General features: G+C 36.5%; 1 protein-coding gene across 1 annotated transcript in view; it reads left to right on the forward strand.

The window, feature by feature from the left end:
• diaph2 (diaphanous-related formin 2) overlaps positions 1 to 14,744 on the forward strand; it is a 373,599-nt gene that overhangs the window by 105,751 nt on the left and 253,104 nt on the right. The window lies entirely within an intron of this gene.

The following is a 14,744-nucleotide window of genomic DNA, read 5'->3' on the forward strand; positions in this document are numbered from 1 at the left end:
CAGACCTAAAGTCAAAGTTAGGTAATTTAACAAACAGAATCAAAAGCAAGATACAATAGTTTTTCAACTTTTTAAATGCTTTTGTCCATACTCTTTATTTATATCTGACAGTAAGCCACAGCAGGATCAGCCCGTGGCAACTTTGTAGGTGTAATTTTCAGTCTGGTCATGGAGCTCTGAATGCAGCTGGGAGTGTGGTGCTTCTGCTGCATGAGGACAAAGGCTCCAGTGAGCCCTTTGGGAAGGAGAGGGCCTACGGCAGGACCCACAGCTCATTGAGGAGAGTTAAACAATACATGCTTTTATGTAAGTCTAAAAAAGTCTCCAATAACACCAAAACAAAGTTGGTCAATTTTTAAAAATTATTTGATTATCTTAAAGTTGATTAAAAAAATAGCTAAATACACTGCCAAAACAGCTAGCTGAGTTCTGACCTGTGCTTCAGTGTAACCAGTATTCTGGGAAATTGCATTCTGACAATCGTTCCACATCATTTGGAACATAAACTGTTAATTTAGTTTAACATAAAGGTTAAATGTCCCACTCCCAACTCATAATAAAAAAATACTGAAATAATAAAGTTTTCTTTGTCATGTTTTTGCCTCATAATGTTGAAACTTTTCCAGAACTTGACATATCTGGACCACATTCAGGCCATTGTGGCACCTGATATGTTTCTCCAGATTGTAGTCTGGCACTATGTTGCTGAATTAAGAACATCTTTTCTAAGCCATACCATAACATACCATACTCATACCATACCATACCCATACCCATACCCATACCATACCATACCATACCATACCATACCATACCATACCATACCATACTCATACCATACCATACTCATTCCATACTATACCATACTATACCATACCATACCATACCATACCATACCATACCATACCATACTCATACCATACCATACTCATTCCATACTATACCATACTATACCATACCATACCATACCATACCATACTCATACCATACCATACTCATTCCATACCATACCATACCATACCATACCATACCATACTCATACCATACCATACTCATACCATACCATACCATACTCATACCATACCATACCATACCATACTCATACCATGCCATACCATACCATACCATACCATACCATACCATACCATACTCATACCATACCATACTCATACCATGCCATACCATACCATACTCATACTCATACTCATACTCATACCATACCATACCATACCATACCATACCATACCATACCATACTCATACCATACCATACCATACCATACCATACTCATACCATACCATACCCATACCATACCATACCATACCATACCATACTCATACCATACTCATACCATACCATACTCATACCATACTCATACCATACCATACCATACCATACCATACCATACCATACCATACTATACCATACCATACCATACCATACCACAGTGGCTTTCATAATTTCTGAGCCATAACGCTCAAAAATGACATGCGTTAGTGTTGGTAACCCCCAGCCCCAAGAAATTAAGGTTTTGCAGATTTTTAAAATGCATTTATAACAAGTATTTAATTATCTAATCTAAGGGCATGTTATGGGATGTGATAGTGGAACACCTTGTGCATATAAAAGTGAGCAAAACAATGAAAAGACTCAAAACAAAGGCAATAAACTTAAAATTGGATTTTTAAATATGGGGAAATAGTCACAGGATACCAAAATAAGGAATTACATGCTGTTGTTTTCTTCTGTCAATCCAAATTCATGCAGCAGCTGTAGATGTAATAAGGAAGCCTGGATATTTCCAATTCAATCCACGATCATCAAAAAATGGATACAGTTATGCCAATTTATTCTTTATGTTTCATCGTCTGGCTTCACCTAAAGCATATCACAAATAAGTGCACTTGATTTGAGTTATTTCAAATACTTGCCAATTATGTTCGTCTAAGCATCTTGGAGAATTTGCTTTAGTTTTACAATGAATTTAGTCTGTCTTTGTTTCTGGCCTTTCATGTAATCGCACACCAAATAATAATGCCTTGTTGATTTAAAAGTGAAGGCTTGTCTGAATAATGTTCTTGAGGTTATTTAGAAATTAATGCAATGTGTGCTCAGCCCAGACTCTCTGTACTACTCTAAATCTATGACTGAAATATATTGGTGCCATTTGGATATACAATGGTCAAATATGACTATTGTCAGATTTATATTGCAGATAAACTCCCTCCTAAAATGCCTTTAAATTTGTTTGAAAAAACACTTTTATTCTTTGGCTTTTAACCCAGTATAATTTTGACGTAGCTTTTACCATCTTTAGATTCAGTCCTCGTTTTTAGTTTATTTTATATTTGTTGTGTGGTCAAATGTCTTATATTTCTTTCTTGTGTTTTACCTGTTTGGTTAACCATGAACAGTTTTTCTAAAGTACAATATAAATAAAAATAGTGTGGTACTGATGCAATGTACATTTGAAATAACAATGTGAGAACTATTAGACTTTAAACTCCAGTATGTGATGACTGTGAGCCTGAGCCAGTGCTCTGTTTAACTAAGCACAGAAGTTTAGGCTGTAAGCTGAAATGAAAGTCTAACTAACAAAGTGTTGTTGTTCTTCACTGTGAGTGCTTACCACTGCTTTTTGTTTTTCCTCTGATGTTTGTGCTGCCTGCTAATTTCCTCCCAGAGGCCTGTGTTTGTCTAATAGTTTAATTGGCTGGGCTGCACACCTGTTTGGCAGCACAGGTGGCCATGGGGCCACTGTGCTGAGGGCCCTATCTCCCGGGCAGTCCCACACAGGTGTGTGGCATGCAGCCTTTGCAGATCCAGCCACAGATGGCATTGCCTGGAGCATCCTCTGCCTTCTCTGTTTTCACTCTTTTCTCCTCAGCTGCCATGTTTTCTGCTTCTCTTTCTGTTAAAACTTCCCCAGCCAATTATTTATCCTCAGCTTCACTCTTTTTTTTTTTTTTTAAGGTTTTGTCATGTGGATACTGGCTGCTTAATTTAGAAGTGTCAGATTGACTATCCACTTTTCATTAATTTCTTAATCCACTCAAGTGAAGCGAGATGCCAACTTGCAGAAAATTACAGCTTGTCTTCCAGTCTAATTTAGAGGGAAAGAAATGTGCTGTCTCAGCCCAAGTCTTCGCACTCAGTTTATCTTTATTCTCTGTTTCTTTTTATTTGTAAATTGTGATTAGATCTATTTCAAAATAGATAAAGTGAATTGCAAAAACTCAGTTTTCCTTTGTTAACAATTACGAAAACACAATCAAAACCTTTGATTGCGCTTCTTTAGATTTTATGCATTACTGTGCTTTCAGTCCAAAGACAGTTTCAGCCTAAAGTCACACAGCAAGTAGGCTTTTTGTGATCTACGTAACTCTGCTCCATTTATAGTCCTTTTGATGTAAAAATGGAAGAGCTGTTTTAGTGTTTATGGGCAAAAGAGCGAACATCTATTGCCCAGGTTTTTGAATTTCATCTCCTTTGCCTTTAGACTCACCGCACTATATGACTGTGAAATCCTGACAGTAACTTCTTTATTGGATCTGCAAGCTTTCAGATCCCTGAAACATTATTTTAAAACTATTAAACTAGGTTCCTAACTTTTCATTATATGAAATCTTCACAGTACAAGTTAGACATTTCATGTGGTGACTTTTGTGAAAGCAGGAGGCATTCACAAACATCATATTTTCTGTCTTTGTCTGTGTACTCAAGGTGTCAGCTGTTGTGATCATTTTGCACCTCTGCTACACAAGCTTTCCCTGAGTCTGAATCAGTTTCACCAGCTCTTCTCTTCTGTGAGCGTGTAGCTTAGAGCTGAGGATTGCATGGAACAGTAGACATGGTCTTCTCATGAACTTTGGGGTTACTGTGCTTAGGAAAAAAAAAAAAAAAAGTTGTACATTCTCTTTACTATAAGTTGTAATTCTCCATTTTATAAAGCAATGAACAACTGTCTCATTTAATCTGAGTAAAATCTTTTAAAGAAATTAAATTCTTTCATATAGGTAAAGTATTTGATCAGTCAAACTCTCATTTTTCTGACACATTTTTTGCCAATTAAGATCTTATCACATCTACCTTGATGCAAATGTGAGCCAAACACTGAAAAACTGAATGATGCATAAACCGTCCCTTACTTTAAAAGGAGCACAAACCTGCAAGTTTCTAAGAAACACTGAAGAAGTGAGAAGAGGGTGAAGATGAGCTAATTTTTTGCCTTTATAAAATTCAAGTACTTTCAAAACATAAATGGAAATGATAAAAACTCACTCCCAATGGTGACTTTGCAAAGTTGGCTACAACGCAGCCTCTGCATTTCAAGATAGAGTACAGTATATTCGATGGACTGCATATTTCTTGTCATCATTGCTGAGTTTCTTTCCTGTTTTTCCACATGGTATTTCATGTTATCTTCATGATTTTGACAGTTTTAACTGTAATTTGAATGGAGGGGCATTCCCCTGAGACTAGTGAGTTTTTAAGGTGTCCTTTCCTTGACTTTCTCCATTTCAGCTGCATGAAACAAACATTACACTATAGAACAGGGGGGCATTTTCACGCTCTACTCTCTTCATTTTAGTTTAGCTGCATTTATTTGTTTGCCAGTTGATAACAAATCAAGCCTAGCTGAAAGTAAAATGGTACATTGCATTTCAATTCAGTCCTCCTTCTTGGGCATACATGGGACAGTGAATGACAGTAGAAATTAAAAATAAAAATAAAAAAATAACACAGAGGAAAAATTTTCGGCATAACCCAGAACAGGAAATGCAGCCATCTGCCTCTATCGTCTAAAAATGTGGATGGCAGGACAGAGGAATCAGTAGGCACCACATTCAGCTACATAGAGGACAAAAAATACAAGTTAATGATATCAGTCATGTCCAATATCTATATGGCACATGAAAAATAAATACACGAGATGAAAATGCAAGGAATTTGCCCAGTGCATGATGGGACATCCCTCGGCAGTTGAAGCCTATGGCACTATAACTAAGGGATAAGTAACCACCCCTAACCACCCCGAATGTATACCAAATAGGAAAGTTTTAAGCGTAATCTTAAAGCTAGGGAGGGTGTCTGCCTCGCAAACCCAAATTAGGAGCTGGTTTCAACAGAGAAAGGTGTGAGAGCCAAAGGTCTGCCTCTCATACTACTCTTACAGATCATATGAACTGCAAGCAAAGCAGCATTTTCAGAGTGATTTGCTTTGTTAATAAAATATGGATTTATGAGATGTTTGATATACAATGGAGCTTGATCATAGAGAGCTTTACATGTGAGGAGATGAATCTAAAATTCTATCCTGGTTTATCCACAGGGCCAATAAAGCAGAGTTATAATTTAAAAATATATAATCATTTCTGCTAGTTGTCATCAGAACCCTCACTGCAGAATTTTTTGAATCGGCTAGAAATTTTTTGGGGTATATTTGGGACAGCCCAAATAATACAGGAATTGCTGTCGTCCAATCTTAAGGTAACAAATACGCAGATTGGTTTTCTCAATTACTCTGCAACACGATGGACCCAATTTTTGCAATATTATGAAGGTGAAATAAGGTGATCCTGAACCTTAAGCAGCCCTGGTTGGATGGTAATGCAGTTTTTGCCTGCAGCACTAAACATGTTTGACTATGTGAAATTCAATTGTTTTATTTTCACCTTTTTGTCTCGGTCATCTAAAACCCATCCATAGATCTTAAAATCTGTTTGCTGAAGGTGATAACCACAGGGAGACACAGTGCTATGTAAGCTGAAACATTTGAGCAAGTTACAGTAGTAGTCAAAAGAGAGAATAAGGTAGAAATTAAACCAAATGGTTTATATTGTTTTTAGTTATTACACTGTAATAACAATTCAGTTAGCTATTTTTTTTTTTATGATGGCAGGTAAAGCACACAGACACTTATTTACAGTAACATGAAGTTAAATGCCCCCAGTACTTTAGATCATCTGAAGGAATTTGTCTCTACCAGTGGACATTTAAAAACAAACTTGATTGATTAAATACTTTGCTTTGTTGTAACATAAAGACATTTTTAAGGGTTCAAATACTCACTACCTTGGAGTAGACGTTTTAGAAGTAGTACTACTAACTCATACTATTGTATCCTGTCCCTCTCTTGGCACTTTTCTGTCTACTGTGGGTAGAACAACCAATTAACACCAACACAAAGGATCAGATCCATCTGGCCTTTTTCTGTTGAGACTGTTGAAGTCAGTATTAACTTCTAAACGTCTCACAGGTTGTATATACTCCCTCAACAGCTTTGTCCTGAAATCATGCCTGCCAACGACACAAAGTGTGAACAGTGATGCTCAGTAACTTTTTTTTCTTTATTTCTTTGGTCTCTTTCATGATAATTGAAGTAAATCATTCATATTTGATCATCTGCATTCATTTTATCCTGGATTTAAATAATCAGACATATTGAAATTATGAGATATTAAATTAAATTTAATTAAATTAAATTAAATTAACATAAAATAAAATAAAATAAAAAATAGCATTAATGGGAAGAAGCTGCCTTAGGCAACATGTCAAATGTATGACTTTGAGCTGTGCAGATCAAGCGCATCATCTCCTCTTTTTCCTTTTGATAATGGGGAAAAAAGATACAATTCGATTACCTGTCATAATGATCAGGTGTTAATTTCCTCTATAAAGAGATGAACATCGAACCAGGAGAGACACTTGATAACTACAACCTGAGCCTGTTAAAGTAACAGAATATGTTGTAGCTGTTCCTGCTGCAAAGAAATACAGTAAGTGGTTGTAGAAGCTTCCCAGTGGGGTCATTTTTTTTCCCTGCATTGCTGTGAGACTATTCTTGTAAGACATCAAGTGTTATTACAAACCACTCTCAACCGCTCTCTGCCACTTGTCAGATGAAAATGAAAACGGAAAGATTTGAAAATGACACAATTGTTTAGCTGAGGTTTGCAGGATTTTCTGGTCTTCTGTTGTTATTTTGAGGTGGGGTCCAGTTTTTAAGTTAAACCTTAAAGGCTGAAACAATAATCCTTGTTTCAGAACAACTCAGTTTGTCTTAAGTCTGGCATGAATGTTATTCCACATCTGCAATGGACGTGACAAGCAGACAGAAGTGAGCAAGTTAACTAGTTTTTACCCTTGCGGCTGACTTCACAGTTGATGTTTGCCCTTCTTCCTCTGAGGCGCTGGAAATGATTTTGGAGACATTAATGTCCTCCGTGTCTGAGTATATTTTAAGAGTGATGCCTATTTCCTTTTATGACACCATCTGTTCACCTCCAACATAGTCATATAGTTACAGCCCCGGAGTGCTGCATAAATAATTGAGAATATCTGATTTAAATTTAATATTGATTTATTAGGAAATGGTTTTCCAGTATAATAGGTAACTGGCACGTACAAGATATAAATGTCATATAAATCTGTTAATTGTTGTCCTTAGCATTTCTTATCATCATTCTGGCAAGATCGTGGTTGATGTTTCGGAATATATCATGTCTTTGGGCAACATGCAAGATGTGGCGTGGCAGATCTTTTGCGATTTGGCAAAATCAGTGGCATGTGTTTTATTGCAGCAAGAGATATTAGAAAAATCCAGTTATCTGTGTGATTGCATCACATAATTTCATGTGATCTGCATCAATACTTAAAGTAAACTGAGCAAAACATAATCCACAACAAAATAACCCAGCAGAACAATCCATCCCAGTCATGTGTTTAGATATGTAAGTAGATGGTGGTGTGTCTCTCTTCAGAGATTCACCCCTTTGCAGGTATTTGTTTTGTTTTTTCTTATTTTTCTATGTTTGGGGTGTTTTGGGGTTACAGTTTTGGAGCAGAGCAACCAATGACAACTTGCACTTATGAGGTCTGTAAAACTAAAAGTCAGTTCAAACTGCCTTCTCTGCTATTATTTCCGGTGAGACAATTCACCTTTCCTAAACACCCATAATCACCTTGGGCTCTGGTATTTAGGTGCGCTGCGACGCTGTTCTAATGTTCACCGTACAAATACTTGCAGGCATTCTGGGAGCTGCTTGCCAAGACTGTCCAAATGCATCTGCTGCAAAGTGTTACCTCAACAAAAGCTTTGTTAAAAAGCTGACTTCATGACATTGAAAATACTCTTTCAAATATCTGCCTGCTGTTGCAGCTCCTTTTCTCTTGAAGATGAATACCATTTTTACTGAGGGCATTGTTTCAGTTGGATCTGTCACATTAACACATTATCAGACAATTAAAAAGTTGCTCATGAAAAATGCCTTAAAAACAGCTTGTGTCGACACAGACACCTAGAGTTTGACATTTATATTGCAGATTGTGTTAAAGTCAGGTTATGGAATCAAGCTGTGACGACTGGACCAACAGATTCAGTAGAAGTTTATGTACTCTTTTTGACTGCTTAGCTGCTCCTGTTCACATATTCACATTTGCACATTACTAACACCAGCAATCGTTGTCAAGCTGCATTGGCACCCCAATTGACTGTGAGTTGTTTCTTTTCTGTAATCCAGTGAAAGATTTTTTGTGATGTTGTCACAGAGAAACTACTTTCTCAAACAGTACAACCAACCATTAGCTGTTCTCTTCTGTGATGTATTGCATTGAAGAACTGTGTCAGCCAGCAAGAGCCAGAGACCTGGGGTGTTATTAACAGAGCTTAATGGAGTGACAGCATTTATGGAGAGTGCACCACCAACACTTGCAGTTACTGACTTTTTTCAGCTTCTTGTTTTCCATTACAGTCAGCATAGATCAAGACTACTGATTTTGGTCCTATAGTGGGTGCAGTCCTGTGGGTTTCAGTGTTTCCCTGCTCCAACACACCTCACTCAAATTAATGAGTTATTGCACAGAACTTTGTAGGCGGTTGGATCCATTTAATTTTAATCAGGTGTATCAGAGCAGGGAAGCGTTAAAAACCTGCATGACTGCAGCCCTTGTAGCACTAAACTGAGTTTTTGGCTTTTTCGATATCTTTAGATACTGAGAGCACAAAACATTTCAGATCATGTCAGTAGTTTCTTCTTAGTTTTCTTCAGTTCTTCCACATCTATTGGAGTCTGAAATATTCAGTTCACAGCTATATGAAATTATGGTTATTGTGAGTAAGGGTCAACAGCATAAAAAAGCACAATATCTTTTAAAGTTTTGGATTTAAATGAGATTTTCTGGCTGATATTTTATAGCTTTAAGGTCCATTTTTGTGATGCGTGTCTACCTTTGTCATATTATGTTTCACATATGGAGTTAGATGGATTCATCTCTCCTTCAATATAAGTTTCAAACTGCTTTCACTGCTTGTGCAAACAGCATGTCAGAAACTCATTTATATAATGTTACATTTAACTGGCAGTTACATTCTTACACAATAGCTGTGTGGTTTGATGTGAAGGTGTATTCTTATAATGGTGTGTTGGTTCGCTATCAACAGGTCAAACTCTCCTACGCCAATGAGCCAAATCCTCATTGCTCATAAATGAAGTAACGTTTTTTAACTCACTATAGCAGTAACTGTTAGGGTGTGGGACGACTTGTCGTCATGCAGTCGAGCTGTCGAGAGCTGAAATATTACAGTGTAATGACTAGGCTTGTAATTTTTCAAACAAAATGGTTTGTGGAGTGCTTCAGGTTGGCATTGCTAGGATTTTACCTTCACCTGCCAAAGAAAGAGCAAATCAGGATGTTTAATATATTGGGGTTTTGTACTGGAATAGGTCTGCTATACTGTGTATCCATCTGTTTCTAAGCCCTTGGTTTCAGATATCACATGACATCCTCAAAGGGGTTAGTTGAGTCAGTGCCTCAGGCCATGTTCACAATGCAGGTCTTAATGCTCAAATCACAATTCTTACCAAAATCTGATTCTTTTGGTGGGATTGTTTGCATTATTATATAAATTCAGCCTTCATCACACTTAAGTGTGAGCGGTACATGGCACTGATGGCACTTTTTTCGTAAACTTCAAGGAAACTACAAGTGTACCCAGTGTTTTTGCTTCCCTTTCGGCTTGTCCCTCTGAATGGGTCGCCACAGCGTATCATCGCTCGGGTGAATTGACACAAGTTTTACGCTTGATGCCCTTCCTGATGTAACCCTCTACATTTATCCAGGCTTGGGACCGGCGCTCAGAGAACAATCCCTCGTGGGGCTGCAGCAGCGTCGGGGAGCAAGGCTAAAAACACCCACCATCAGGTTACAAGACAAGCAGCTTTACCACCTGAGCCACTGCTGCCCCAATGTCACCCAGTGTCATGTTTACAAAAGTCAATATGGATGCTTCATATGTTTGTGCATTCCTTTGAAAGTACTTACACAGTTTAAGCCATCAAAATTATGCCTAAATGATGAATTAAATGCTTCGATATTGCCATGTTCCAATATTCCTTTACTCTCCTTCCACCAGTGCAGAATTGTGATGTCTGATTCACTTCTGTGATGTCAAAATCAGATGAAATGTGACATTTGTGTTCCGACTGAGGTCACTTTGACAAAGATCGAACATGTATCTGATATAAGAGGCCTGGGTTAGTTTAAAAAAGTCAGATTAAATAAAATCCAATTTGTGCTGTTTGGGCTGTCATTAAAATTTTGAGTATGAGTCACGTATGGACACAATCGTAATTGACTTGCATTGACAATGGAACCTTGTGTTCTTACACTATTTGAACTCAGGAAATCTCATAAGCTAATCAGGATGTTTTTCCTCAAATGCTTTGGTGTTTATGGTCCAGAAGGTAAATTTTATCATATAAAAGTTTAAAACACATCTAAACCCCTTATAAACACAGACATTTTTGGATTCTTTACAAAAGCTCTAGAACTATAATAATTTTTAAAAAAAGAAAAAAAAAAAGGATTTTTTTTTTTTTTTTTTAATGGAAATTTTTTTTTTTTTTTTTAAAAGAACAAAGTCAACAGCAACAACAAAGTTAACCCAGAGAGGATCTTTTGGATAAAAGTACATTATATTGTGTTTTATACAGCTTTTTCTTGTTTGCTTTTGGCAACATTTAACTGGAAGTTTTCTTCCAAAAGTATCTGGGTGATACTCTTAGTCTTTGGTTTGCACCATAACGATCCAGAGCTTACTGTTACTAAAATGGCAAATCTTTGCTTCCATGTTCTTTAGTAAAATAATTTTTAATCTGTTTTATTTTTGGGTTTATTTGCGAGGCATACTTTTCCTTCAGGTCAAATTTGTGCAGACACTTCTTACTTGTAGCATGTCTTCGGTTACAGAGGTGCAGGTCCTGTCACATTTAGGGAGTTCCTTAAAGCATCTTCCTCTTAGGTTGAATTTTCAGAGGTGCCCAGTCCTGGTTTAAATTGGCTGTCACGTAAGAAAAACTTTGACAATTGTAAATTATTTTCCTTAGAATTAAAAGATTTATTTAAAATCATTTCTTAAAGCTTTGGTAATCCCCTGCCAGAGTCATAAACATTATTCTCAAGTTTATTTTTAAGTGCCTCAGAGAGCTCTTCCGGTCTTGGCAAGATGACAAACCAGTTTAAGAGGAAAGAGGACATCAGAGCTTGTATGTTACTGCTTTGAATAACACATGTTCCACCACATAAGGTGGAGACTGGATCAAAACCTGAGGCCTTGTGTTCTAATCTTATGGATATTTGGTGCTATATTTACTTCTTGTGATTAAAAATGAAGTTTTGTATGATTTCAAGCATGAACAAGCATTCAAACTGTGGGTTTTACTTACTTTTTGAAATAACTATATATACTAATTATTTTTACTGTGAGTGTATAAAATGTGATATTAAAGTTGTTACTGGGCCATTTGGGGTTATTTTAATCAAATAAATCAAGGGTATATTTATAAATAGTTATTATTCATTCATATGATATGCCCTGTGTATTTTAGCCATTTCAGCTCTCTATTAAATTGATCAAAGTGTAATGTAGCCCCACATTTGGCATGGTGAATTACTAAGCTGAGACCAGTGGTGCTGGGTTTCAAGCTACTCTTTTCAGCTCCATTTGTTTCATCAGTACATCAGACCTCAATTGGAATTCTTTAGCTCTCAATAGGTCAGTAAACCCACAGAGGGCCAGTTGCATAGCTTGGTCTGTAATACAATATGAGACATATTGTACGTGGACAGAAGCTTTCAGTAATGAAGCTCCTCACCTATCCCTGATAAAGTAATAAAACTGGTTTACAGACTGAAATCAATGCTCACACAAAACCATCTAAACACAAATTCAGTGATTCGACAAGCAGAGGGTGAGACAGTCTCTTTACTACATACAGGTTATTACTCACCGGTAGGTCTTGTATTCCCAGCCCAAAAGCACATCAAAGAATAGCCCTGGTGGAATTAGTCCATGAATATCTTACCTACTGTTGCAAAGACTGATCTTGTGACATTTTATTTAATTAAGTAAAAACCAAACAATGATGACTGAGTTTTTTTCTTCACAGTCTTAGAAATGTTCAGGATGATGATCGGCAAAGTTTATATTTAAAAGCAGAATTAATACTGTTTTAAATCCAGTGAAATTATTAGAATGTTTTTTTTGTATTTAAATGCATTTCATAAGGAAAAAAAAAACATGTTTTTATATAATGTCAACACCCATTTTGAGGAGTTAGTCAACTCCAAGTCGATACATTGCTTTTGTGTAGAATAAAATGCATTTTAACAAAAAGGGAAGAAAAGAACAAAAAGAAGAAAAATTCTCTCTCTTTGATTAACTGTAATTTTTTCATTTTCGCCTGCGGAATATACATGATTGCAGAAAGTAACGCAATTTGGTGGCACTTAACTAAAGGATTAAAGCCATCAATATTATATGAACAAGTTCTCTGCAAGTTAATGAAATCCTTGGATATATGCCCTCATTAGAAGAAAAGACTGATATGGTAGTTATTTCATTTCTTCTTATTTGAATGTTTCAAAGGGCCTTGTATATGGCCAAACATGAGTTTTAATCACATTTACATTATGTGTTTTGTTGCTCAATTACCTTAAAAAAAAAAGTGGGCCGCGTGATTAATAAACCCACTTATATAACTCCTCAACTTTATGGATTTGGCTCATTCTTTTGGATTAGATAATACTTTTATGAGGGAAAACAATTTTCTTTTATTAGTATTTGTAATAGTATGCTGTCCATGGAGGCAGTTTATCTAATGACCTGAGAGGGAGCGTTCATACACAAAAGGTCTTTGTTCTTAATATGCATTGACGTAATGATATGTCTTCCAGTACCTCTCATCTTAAAGTTAAATACACACTATAGACTGTAAAAATGAAATCAGATACACACAACATACGGTAGTCAAGACATTAAATTAAAATACAAATTTGTAAAAAAAAAAAAACAATAATAAAAAAAAACAAACAATTAAAAGGAGTGTGAAGATGTATACAGTTGAGAAACAGCAGGGATGTCCATGAAACAATGTGCAATGAATTAAATGTATAAGATGCTACAAATGCTACTGAAGCAGCCTATTTTGAGAAGGTTTTAAGACACTGAGAGGACAAACTGCAAAAGACTGAAATGTACGTAGCAGAGGGTAAAGAATGATAGGCAGTCTGATATGTAGAAACGTTTAGTGCATTAAAGACCTTGGGGAAGGCTGCATTATGTTGCAACCTGAAGCAAGACTCACATTTTAAAAGAGAAACATGCCACATAAAAAACTCCCTGTCCTTTTTTTTTTTTTTTTTTTTTTTTTTTTAAATTTTTTCTTTTTAACACGTCTATTCTGTTTCTGTTTTTCACAAATACACAGGATACAAACATAAGACCGAGAATCGCACCATGGTCTGGGTGCCGATGGTGTTTATGCTCATGTGATGTACACCCTAACTACAGTCAGAATGCTCCAAAATAATCCTTTTCTTCAGCTTATGACAAACAAATTAAATGAAATTGTTAAATAGCCACAGTGGACTGCTGCGTAGTTAGTATATACTATTATTCACACAGTTTAGTGTAATAACCACTTTTAATTTAATGCCAAGCATGAACTCCTAAATCCTCTAGTTCTTCGAGCAGAAGACAACATATTATTTTCTGAGCTGCTCCCCAACACCTTGCATATGCCACCCAGTATTTCTGTAGCCTTTAGTACGGTTAATACTGCGTAATAAACAGTTTCTTTTCACAAATATTGGTCCTACTTTCTGCTCTCCAAAGAGTGACATTTCCAACATTAGTAATGAGCGTAAAATTGACTGTGGACAAAATTGTGCTCCCTCAGCCATGCCAACTTCTTTTCTTCTCTGTTGTCCCACTTCTTTATCACAGAGAACCAGCTGCATTATTATTTCTACAGTAAACTGATACAGTTTGTTCTTTCTTCTTCCCCCTTGCAGACGTTGAAGGAAACAATCGAATTGAAAGAGTCCCGGCGAAGCCCTATTTATAAGGACCTTTGTGAATATTGTGGTGTTTTGTTTTTATTAAGAAAACAGATCATTCTTATATACCACAATCTAAACTAACAACTTATAAATTGGCTCTGCTTGTCTACGGGGGGAAATTTGAGTAATGGCAAGTAGGGAGTTGTTAGTGAGTTCTAATTTAGTCACAGATTAAAGAAATACCTCAACTTTGCTTGCTGCCTCCGGCAAATGCATCTCGTCCCTAATTGAGGGTCTATTCCGACTCACTGAATCAATACAAACGGCTTTCGTAGTCAAACCACTATTATTTCAAATCATTGTCAAAAAGGCGGGATAAATCATTGACTTATGCCCCGTTA

This window comes from Telmatherina bonti (genome assembly GCF_933228915.1).
Source record: "Telmatherina bonti genome assembly, chromosome: 12".
Taxonomy (NCBI): Eukaryota; Metazoa; Chordata; class Actinopteri; order Atheriniformes; family Telmatherinidae; genus Telmatherina; species Telmatherina bonti.